At 43.3% G+C, this 9,708-nt stretch overlaps 1 pseudogene; it reads right to left on the reverse strand.

The window, feature by feature from the left end:
• Positions 1–1,289: 1,289 nt before the first annotated feature.
• Positions 1,290–2,008, reverse strand: LOC132501683 (small ribosomal subunit protein uS3-like; annotated as a pseudogene).
• Between the last annotated feature and the right edge of the window lie 7,700 nt (positions 2,009–9,708).

The following is a 9,708-nucleotide window of genomic DNA, read 5'->3' on the forward strand; positions in this document are numbered from 1 at the left end:
ACTGCAAGGAGAACTGCTTACTCAACAGTAGGTCTGACATGTAAAGGTCAATAACCAGAATCCTAGTAGGGCATCCCAATAGCCAATGTTCAGCTGGCTTTGGACGTTGGCTATTGGGAATCTTAGAAGTCAAAGAAGTATTAATCACTTCCTTGTGCACCATATTGAGTGGTTTCTACATTATTATTTAGTGCTCACAATACGGGAATTTACTGTTAGCTCTAATTTATAAATGAGATGTTGGGAAACTTCACTAAGCTTAGATACAAAGGAACCAGAATCCCACCCAAGTCTATCTGACTCCAGGGCCCATGTCCTTCACCACTGAACTATGGTACAGGACAGGAGCATTCCACGTCAGAGAAGGCAGGAGCATCTCAATTTCCAGTGCCAGTCTGTAGAAGCAGGACCTTTGGCTCATGGCTAGATAGAAAAGGGCCATGATCTACACCCTGAGGTAAGAGTAGGACACAACCAAGTGCACCCAGGCCTAGCTAAGTATACCAGAGCCTGGTAAACATATAATCTGTGATCCACAGGTCAATGAGTCTCACTTCAGGTAAGGTGCTGCTCATGGCATCTCAAAAGCTTTTGGATGAAACTGTACACAAGGACCTAACTGCAGATAAAATATTGAGGAAGAAGACCTCATAGTCCAACAAAAATTATCAAGACTCTTAAACATACAAAATATTATCTACTTCATTCATTCTACTAATATTTCTCTTTTTCTGAATAACCCCCAAATAAAATGGTTGTTGTATTCATTTTCTATGTGCAATACAGAAAATCATCTTAAACATATCACTCTTCTAAACCTATAACCCTGAACTACAGATGAGTTAATCAAGGTGCTTTCCTGTTAGCAATCAGCTTACACCATCACCAGATTTACCCCTCAACAGTATACTTCTCTGGTTACCTCTGCTTGGGTCCTCCTGTTCTGGCCCTTGCCTCACAGATACAATTGAAACCAAGGGGATTTCAGGGAAAGCAAAGAAACATTGTGAGCCAGACAGCTCTAAGAATCAATCGAGTAATGCTCCCATGTCATTGTAAAGCAATTATACTCCAATAAAGATGTTAAAAAAAAATAAAATAATATAAAAAAATAAAAGCTGATGTAAAAAAAAAAAAAAGTAATGCTCCCATGGAGCAACATGACCCTCAGTCTGAACACTGAATGTATGGTCTAGTCAGTCCACAGGTCTTTTAAAAATATTTTATTTTATTAAAGGTCTTTACAGAGTAACATCCAGACTCCAGATCCAGCTGCCAAGGATACCCTATTATGCTATGAGTACTGGCTGGGGCATGGTAAGTGGCTCCAGCTTCCCACCCTTCTCTTCTGAGATGGGAGTGGTGGGTGTTATCTCATTTTGGGGTTCCACAATGCTCACGAGGTCAGGAAGGGGCTTCTTAAGGCCAATCTTACCACTTGGGTCCCAAGGCAGCATGACCTTCACTTTGATGCCCAGCACACCCTGACTGAGTAGCACGTGGCACATGGCAGTGTCAACATAGTAGTTAACAGAGTCCCAGATCATCAGGCCATCCACAAACTTCATGGATTTAGCCCTATATCTTCAGAGTTTCCCAGTACCATGACTATGCAGGCTTTAGCCCCACATTCCATGATGAACCGCAGCATACCATAGCAGGCCCTCCTCCACACAGCAAGTCCTCCTAGGAATCTGTAATACAGAGACTCTGCCTGGGCAATAGCACACAGACCTCTTGTGGCCACCTTTTCAGTATAAAGCTCTACACTGCCCTCAGGGAAGCTAGATCTTTTCTGAACCACAGCAGTCAGTTTGCAGATCTGCTGGCCCTTCTCACCAGGAACATTCTGCATACTGGTGGCCAGGATAATGATTTCTGTCATGGCTGGTGTAACTCAGAACTCCATAGTATCCATCTTCAGCCAGCTCCTGAGAAACCCATTCAGTTCAGCTTTGAAGATGTTATCGGTGACAAACTTCCTCTCCTTGGAAATTTGCACCACCATCTTGCTGCCGTGTGCTGCCATAAGGAAAAACTACTAACATATCTTGAGTTCATACTATGTAGCAGACACTTTTTTGAGTTTAGACTTTTGAGATCCAAATTAGAGTAGTCTAAATATGTAGTTTTGTTTGTCTCTATTTAACTACCCTATTCCTGAGCTGCGTTCCTGAAACTTGACTGTAGTAGAAGTTTTCCAGGTAAAGGAAAGAAAGGAAATTCAGGCCACGAAATAAGTGGCATGAATAAATGACAGGAGATGTGAAAGTCTTTACCTGATTTGGGGAAAGGTGAGAAGTATAAGATGGGTGAAATATAAGGTGATGGACATGGTGGGTGAGGATGACAAAGTCGCCATCTTTATTGTACTCTGTGGGGGAAACTTCAGGAGGGAGAAGATGTAGAAATTATTGGAGGCAGACAAGACTTTTTGTTACCTTACATTACACTTCTCTCATCTCAGTTGCTTTAGCTCTCAGTCCATCTCGTTCTCAGGAGGAATGTGCTTTGACATCCAAACATTTTGATTCAGGATCTGTTTCAAGGAAGGCTTGATTTCTGTGAGAAAAATCTGGATGGGTTCCCAGCTTCTCCTCTGCCCGGCCTTCATTCACAGCATGCTTTCCTCATTCTCTTTGATGTGAATTTTCAGAACATCGTTGGGTGTAATCAATATTCAAACATAATTTCAATAAACCCATCCAAAAGCAGGTTCAAATGTTTTCACAATACTTCTCACCAGCCTTGAGAGTGCTCTTTCTGGCCATCAGAGTCACCACCATTAAGTGTATGGGTTGGCCCTAAACAAGAATGGCCAACTAAGGGGACTAGTGGAGACAGAAATCTAGCACCAGTTCTGCTCCTGCAGTTGAAGAGCTCAACAGGAGGTGGCATCACCCCAAAAATAAAGCACTTGTTTTTTTCCCATAAAAATAAACTGCTTAGGCTATTAGCGGCCTTTTGGCCCAACAGAAAAAACAGGCCTACGTAACACATTACTATTTCAGCCAGAAAGAATAATAACAAAAGATAGATAATATTGTCTAGAAGAAAAGGAGTTGAACCCTCAGAGAATAACAAAATGTGACTTTATATAAAATAATACAATACATGTAAATAAGTGCCTGTCATACAGTAAGCAGAACAATGATGTCTACTTATTACTAATATCGGTAATAATATTTCATTTTCATTATTTACTATTTTTAGGGTATTGAGAGTGTTTATGTAATTGATTTTTAAAGTTACCAAAAAACTCCATGGCTATCATTTCAGTGTAAATTGAATGTAGTTGTTCTGATCTATAAAAGAAGACAAAGGCTACCAAGATATATTTTTTAAAAGCTGATGAAAATATGGCAGTGTTTTAAGTTCTGACAGAACTGAGTGAGAAAGTACTCCAGAGTTATATTATTCTTGCTAATTTTCAGGATGCTTAAAATGTTTTATAATTTTATATAATATATAAATATTCTAATCTCCCCAAATAGAAAAGACAGCCTTGATACTAGAAGTGGGGGCAAGGAAACTCTAACACTAAGTCAAGTGGCTGAGATCTGGTCCTATTTACTTCCTACATGACCTTGAGCTGACCAATTTACTACCTCTCTAACCAAGCATTTTCTCACCTGTAAAATACAAGAATTGGACTAGAAGATCTCTCAGGTTCTTTACTTAAATTTTATGACCAAGTCTACTCTTTGACAGCTAAAAAAGACAGGGCTGATTTTAGTGCATACTCTCTGTCCCCATATCTTGAAAATAACTGATTGCCTAGAAGGGTCAAAGATGTGCCATCTGCTTCTATTACCAATTACATTGTGAAGCTGCCTCAAGTTTAAAAAAGAAAAATTTAGTGAAAAACAGAAGTTGGCAGGAAATGTGCTGTAAATAATATCACCCACACACATTTACTGAATAATTCATAACCAGTACGTAGTAGAAGCATAATTTTTAAAATGACATTTTCCCCAAATACCTGAATGTTCTGACATCAGTAACAAATGATTTAGTTGGCATTACCTTAAAAATTACAGTGTTTAGAGATTGACATCTCAGATTTAAATTTATTTTATTCTTATCAATTTCCTTTCAATCAACTTTGCTGTATTATATTGGAATGAAATATTTGCCATAGTTGACTATCCCTCATTATTTTTCACATATCCTTTTTTAATATTCTTTATCCAATGTTTTTTCTTTTGAAATATTCCATTCTTCCTCACCAGTGAGACCCTTCACTTTCATTCAAACTGCATAAAATAATCTTACAATTTGGTAAATTAATATAAGAACATTTTATTTAATTATGTACAAGGAGAACTAGTATTACATTAGTGATTTTTCAATCTGATATAATGAAAACATACTTGTTCCAATTTATTTTACTCACCACTATCTTCTTTTTTTGTAATTTATTTATTTTTGGCTGCATTGGGTGTTCGTTGCTGTGCGCGGGCTCTAGGTGCATGGACTGCAGTAGTTGTGGCTCATGGGCTCTAGAGCACAGGCTCAGTAGCTGTGGCTCACGGGCTTAGTTGCTCCGCAGCATGTGGGATCTTCCCTGACCAGGGCTCAAACCCGTGTCCCCTGCATTGGCAGGCGGATTCTTAACCACTGTGCCACCAGGGAAATCCCTCACCATTTTCTTTTATCCTCTCTACCATTTTATATTGGCCTCCTCAAACTGCAATTTGCTCCAATTTTTAATGAAATTGTATTGCTGTCCAAATTCTTTCTCAAATAGGATAAGATATACTTATGTCTTCTACTGCATCACCAAGTTACACCACAAAACACTAAAACAAAGTGAGATTATATGAGGAATTTTGCATAGCAGTACTCCTACACCAACTACAGTTTACAAGGAGCATTAGTATCAGCTGTGTCTCAGAACTTCAATCCAATGTCAGCTGAGTCTCCCAAGTGAGCCAATCATAGCCCTTCCCACCTTTAATTGCAATCCCACAACTGCCTCTCTTTGAGAATTCAAGGTGCTTCCCTGAGAGCTCTCCAATCTGCCAACACAACCTCTAACCCATTCAGGTCATATACACTTTTTAGAGGAATGCAGGGGCATCTCCAGATTTTCTGAATAGGAAGGGCTTCTGGGCAGCTCTCTGATTTGAAGTAGTTATATAACTTGAAGCCAGATACATAGAAAAGTTGCTATTTTTCTTAGATTGTATGAACATTCAGATTGTTTTGGGTGTTTCCCTCGTCATAAGCCATCCCTTGGTTTCTCAGCTGCAACAGTGACTTGACTTTTCATTCGACCAGGAAGTCCTATTACAATCCAAGTCCCAGAGGGTGGGAGTTAAGTCCACTTCCTTATACAGGCTTTCAGATGTTAACTAGGCTGTGGGATACTGTCTGGCTAGGGCAAATGGCTTTGTGTACAAAATGACGTTTTCCTTTTATTCGGCCTGAAATTTTTCTATCTATTGACAACTGTCATGATTAGCCATCCTGAAGAACTCTTTTTACTGGCTCAAAAGTATATGTGTTGAATTTTTTAAACTTTTATTCATTCTTTCATTTATTCAATAAATATTTATTGAGAGCTCACTACTGTGCATCAGGTATTGTTCTAGGCACTTTGTGAGTACTTGCAAATTGACTATAGATTGATAATAAAATAAAACCAAAATTAGTGCTTTTGGTGGGATTTTTGTGCTTATTTCAACCTATGAATTACAATGTTCTTCAACACTATAGCTTAAGAGTAAATAAAGAAGGGCTAAATGACAGACCTATGGATAAATAGACTAAATATCTACCTAAAAGTCTTCATTTGAGCTCACCACTTTATTCTCTCTCTTGTTCTCTCTCTCATTCTCTCTCTCTCCCCCTATCACACTCCTAAGGTTCCCATTCATATTTCCAATTCTATGTTTAATGACAGATACCTCCTGTCAGTGAATAATGTGTTACCACAGATGGGTAGCACACTACCCCCACTTAAACTCATCTTCTGCCTTGGATAGATCACCCACTCAGTTGTAGTACCAATGGGTCCCTTGGGAAGTGGACACTGGGATGATGTTAGGAGTGCAAGAGGTTTATTGTGTTGTGACTGGAGAAAGGGTGCGTTAATGCTTGTGAGAAATAAAAAGGGAAAGGAAGCAGGATGGGATGGGGAAAAGATCGGATCACCACACAGATCTGACAAAGTCTTGCCAACACAATGAGGAGCAGTGGAACAACGCTTTATCAGGTAGAAATGGCCGGGTCCTAGCACCTCTGTGCTCAGTAGCTGGCTAGTCACTGCCCAGGAAGAGCATAGCTTCATCTGGAAAACTGAAGTGGGTCCTGAAGGCATTAGCAGCTGGAGGTTGTCAAGTGACCACACTCCCCATAGTTGAACATCAAGTTTTATCTTGAAGTAAAATCCAAGCCCAGGCAACCACAGTGTTCTCGAGAACAGAGCCCTAAGGAAATGGAACAAGACACTCCTAAGAATTAGACCATGAACGGGACCAAGAGAAAGAGCTGCCTAAAAGGGATGTAGGGGGGACCCTGGGAAGATGGCGGAAGAGTAAGATGCGGAGATCACCTTCCTCCCCACAGATACATCAGAAATTCAGCTACACGTGGAACAACTCCTACAGAACACCTACTGAACACTCACAGAAGACCTCAGACCCCCCAAAAGGCAAGAAACTCCCCACATACCTGGATAGGGCAAAAGAAAAAAGAATAAACAGAGACAAAAGGATAGGGACGGGACCTGCACCAGTGGGAGGGAGCCGTGAAGGAGGAAAGGTTTCCACACACTACAAGCCCCTTCGCGGGCGGAGACTGCAGGTGGCGGAGGGGGAAAGCTTCGGAGTAGCAGAGGAGAGCACAGCAACAGGGGTGTGGAGGGCAAAGCGGAGAGATTCCGGCACAGAGGATCGGTGCCCTCAGGCACACACCAGCCCGAGAGGCTTGTCTGCTCGGCCGCCGGGGCGGGCAGGGCTGGGAGCTGAGGCTCGGGTATCGGCTTTCAGTCGGAGCGCAGGGAGAGGACTGGGGCTGGCGGCAGGAAGAGAGCCTGAAGGGGTTAGTGCACCACCGCTAGCCCGGAGGGAGTCCGGGGAAAGGGTCTGGAGCTGCCGAAGAGGCAAGAGGCTTTTTCTTCCCTTTTGTTTCCCGGTGCGCGAGGAGAGGGCATTAAGAGGGCTGCTTTGGGAAGCGCCGGAGACGGGCGCGAGCCGCGGCTAAAGGCGCGGACCCCGGAGACGGGCGTGGGACACTGGGGCTGCTGCTGCTGCCGCCGCCGTGGGGCCTGTCTGCGAGCGCGGGTCACTGTCCGCCCCGCCTTCCGGGGGTCCTGTGCACCCCGCCACTGCCGGGGTCCCGGAACCCGGGGACGGCTTTCCCGGGAAAGCGCACAGAGCGCCTCGGGCTGCTGCAACGTCACGCCGGCCTCTGCCGCCGCAGGCCCGCCCCACTCTGCGCGCCCCTCCCTCCCCTATGCCTGAGTGAGCCAGAGCCCCCGAATCAGCGGCTCCTTTAAACCCGTCCTGTCTGAGCGAAGAACGGACGCCCTCCGGCGACCTACGCGCGGAGGCGGGGCCCGGTCCAAGGCTGAGACCCGGGAGCTGTGAGAGCAGAGAAGAGACAGGGAAATCTCTCTGTGCAGCCTCGGAGGCAGCGGATTAAAGCTCCACGGTCCACTTGATGTGCCCTGCGTCTGTGGAGTGCATGAATAGACAGCGAATCATCCCAAATTGAGGAAGTGGACTTTGAGGACAAGATTTAAGACTTTCCCCCCTTTTCCTCTTTTTACAACGAATTATCCCAAATTAAGGAGGTGGACTTAGCAAGATTTCAGACTTCTCGCCCTTTTCCTCTTTTTACAACGAAGTATCCCAAATTGAGGAGGTAGACTTGGAGAGCAAGATTTTTGATTTTTCCCCCTGCTCTCTTTTTGTGAATGTGTATGTGTATTCTTCTGTGTAAGATTCTCTCTGTATAGCTTTGCTTCCACCATATGTCCCAGGGTTCTATCGGTCCGTTTTTTTTTTCAATAATTACTTTTTAATTTTAATAATGCTACTATATTTCATACTTTATTCTATTTTACTTTACCTGCTCTTTCTTTTTTTCCTACTTTCCCTCCCTCGCTCCCTCCCTCCGCCCCTCCTTTCCTTCTTTCTCTTTCTTTCCTTCCTCCCTCCCTCCCTTCTTCCTTTCACTCTTTTTCTTTCCTTCCTCCCTCCCTCCCTCCTGTCTTTCTTTCCTTCCTCCCTCCCTCCCACCCCTCTTCCTTTCACTTTCTTTTTCTTTCCTTCCTCCCTCCCTCCTGTCTTTCTTTCTTTCTTTCCTTCCTCCCTCCCTCCCACCCCTCTTCCTTTCACTTTCTTTTTCTTTCCTTCCTCCCTCCCTCCCTCCTGTCTTTCTTTCTTTCTTTCCTTCCTCCCTCCCTCCCACCCCTCTTCCTTTCACTTTCTTTTTCTTTCCTTCCTCCCTCCCTCCCTCCTGTCTTTCTTTCTTTCTTTCCTTCCTCCCTCCCTCCCTTCTTCCATTCACTCTTCCTTTTTCTTTCATTCCTCCCTCTCTCCCTCCTTTCTTTCTTTCCATCCTTCCTCCCTCCCTCCCTCCTTTCTTTCTTCCTTCCTTCCTTACTTTCTTTCCTTCTTCCTTTCTTTCTCTCTCTCTTTCTTTCTTCTACTAATTCTTTCTTTCTACTTTTTCTCCCTTTTATTCTGAGCCGGGTAGATGAAAGGCTCTTGGTGCTACAGCCAGGAGTCAGTGCTGTGCCTCTGAGGTGGGAGAGCCAGGTTCAGGACACAGGTCCACAAGAGACCTCCCAGCTCCACATAATATCAAGCAGCAAAAATCTCCCAGAGATCTCCATCTCAACACCAGCACCCAGCTTCAGTCAACGACCAGCAAACTACAGTGCTGGTCACCCTATGCCAAGCAACTAGCAAGGCAGGAACACAACCCCACCCATTAACAGAGAGGCAGCCTAAAAACATAATAAGGCCACAGGCACCCCAAAACACACCACCAGATGTGGACCTGTCCACCAGAAAGACAAGATCGAGCCTCAACCACCAGAACACAGGCTCTAGTCCCCCCCACCAGGAAGTCTACGCAACCTACTGAAACAACCTTAGCCACTGGGGACAGACACCAAAAACAACAGGAACTACGAATCTGCAGCCTGCAAAAAGGAGACCCCAAACACAGTAACATAAGCAAAATGAGAAGACAGAAAAACACACAGCAGGTGAAGGAGCAAGATAAAAACCTACCAGACCTAACAAATGACGAGGTAATAGGCAGTCTACCTGAAAAAGAATTCAGAATAGTGATAGTAAAGATGATCCAAGATTCTATTTCCAAGATCCAAAATCTTGGAAATAGAATAGACAAAATGCAAGAAACAGTTAACAAGGACCTAGAAGAACTAAAGATGAATCAAGCATCGATTAAAAACACAATAAATGAAATGAAAAATACTCTAGATGGGATCAATAGCAGAATAACTGAGGCAGAAGAATGGATAAGTGAGGTGGAAGACAAAATAGTGGAAATAACTGATGCAGAGCAAAATAAAGAAAAAATAATGAAAAGAACAGAGGACAGTCTCAGAGACCTCTGGGACAACATTAAACGCACCAACATTCGAATTATAGGGGTTCCAGAAGAAGAAGAGAAAAAGAAAGGGACTGAGAAAATATTTGAAGAGATTATAGTTGAAAACTTCCC

This window comes from Mesoplodon densirostris, chromosome 14, assembly GCF_025265405.1.
Source record: "Mesoplodon densirostris isolate mMesDen1 chromosome 14, mMesDen1 primary haplotype, whole genome shotgun sequence".
NCBI lineage: Eukaryota > Metazoa > Chordata > Mammalia > Artiodactyla > Ziphiidae > Mesoplodon > Mesoplodon densirostris.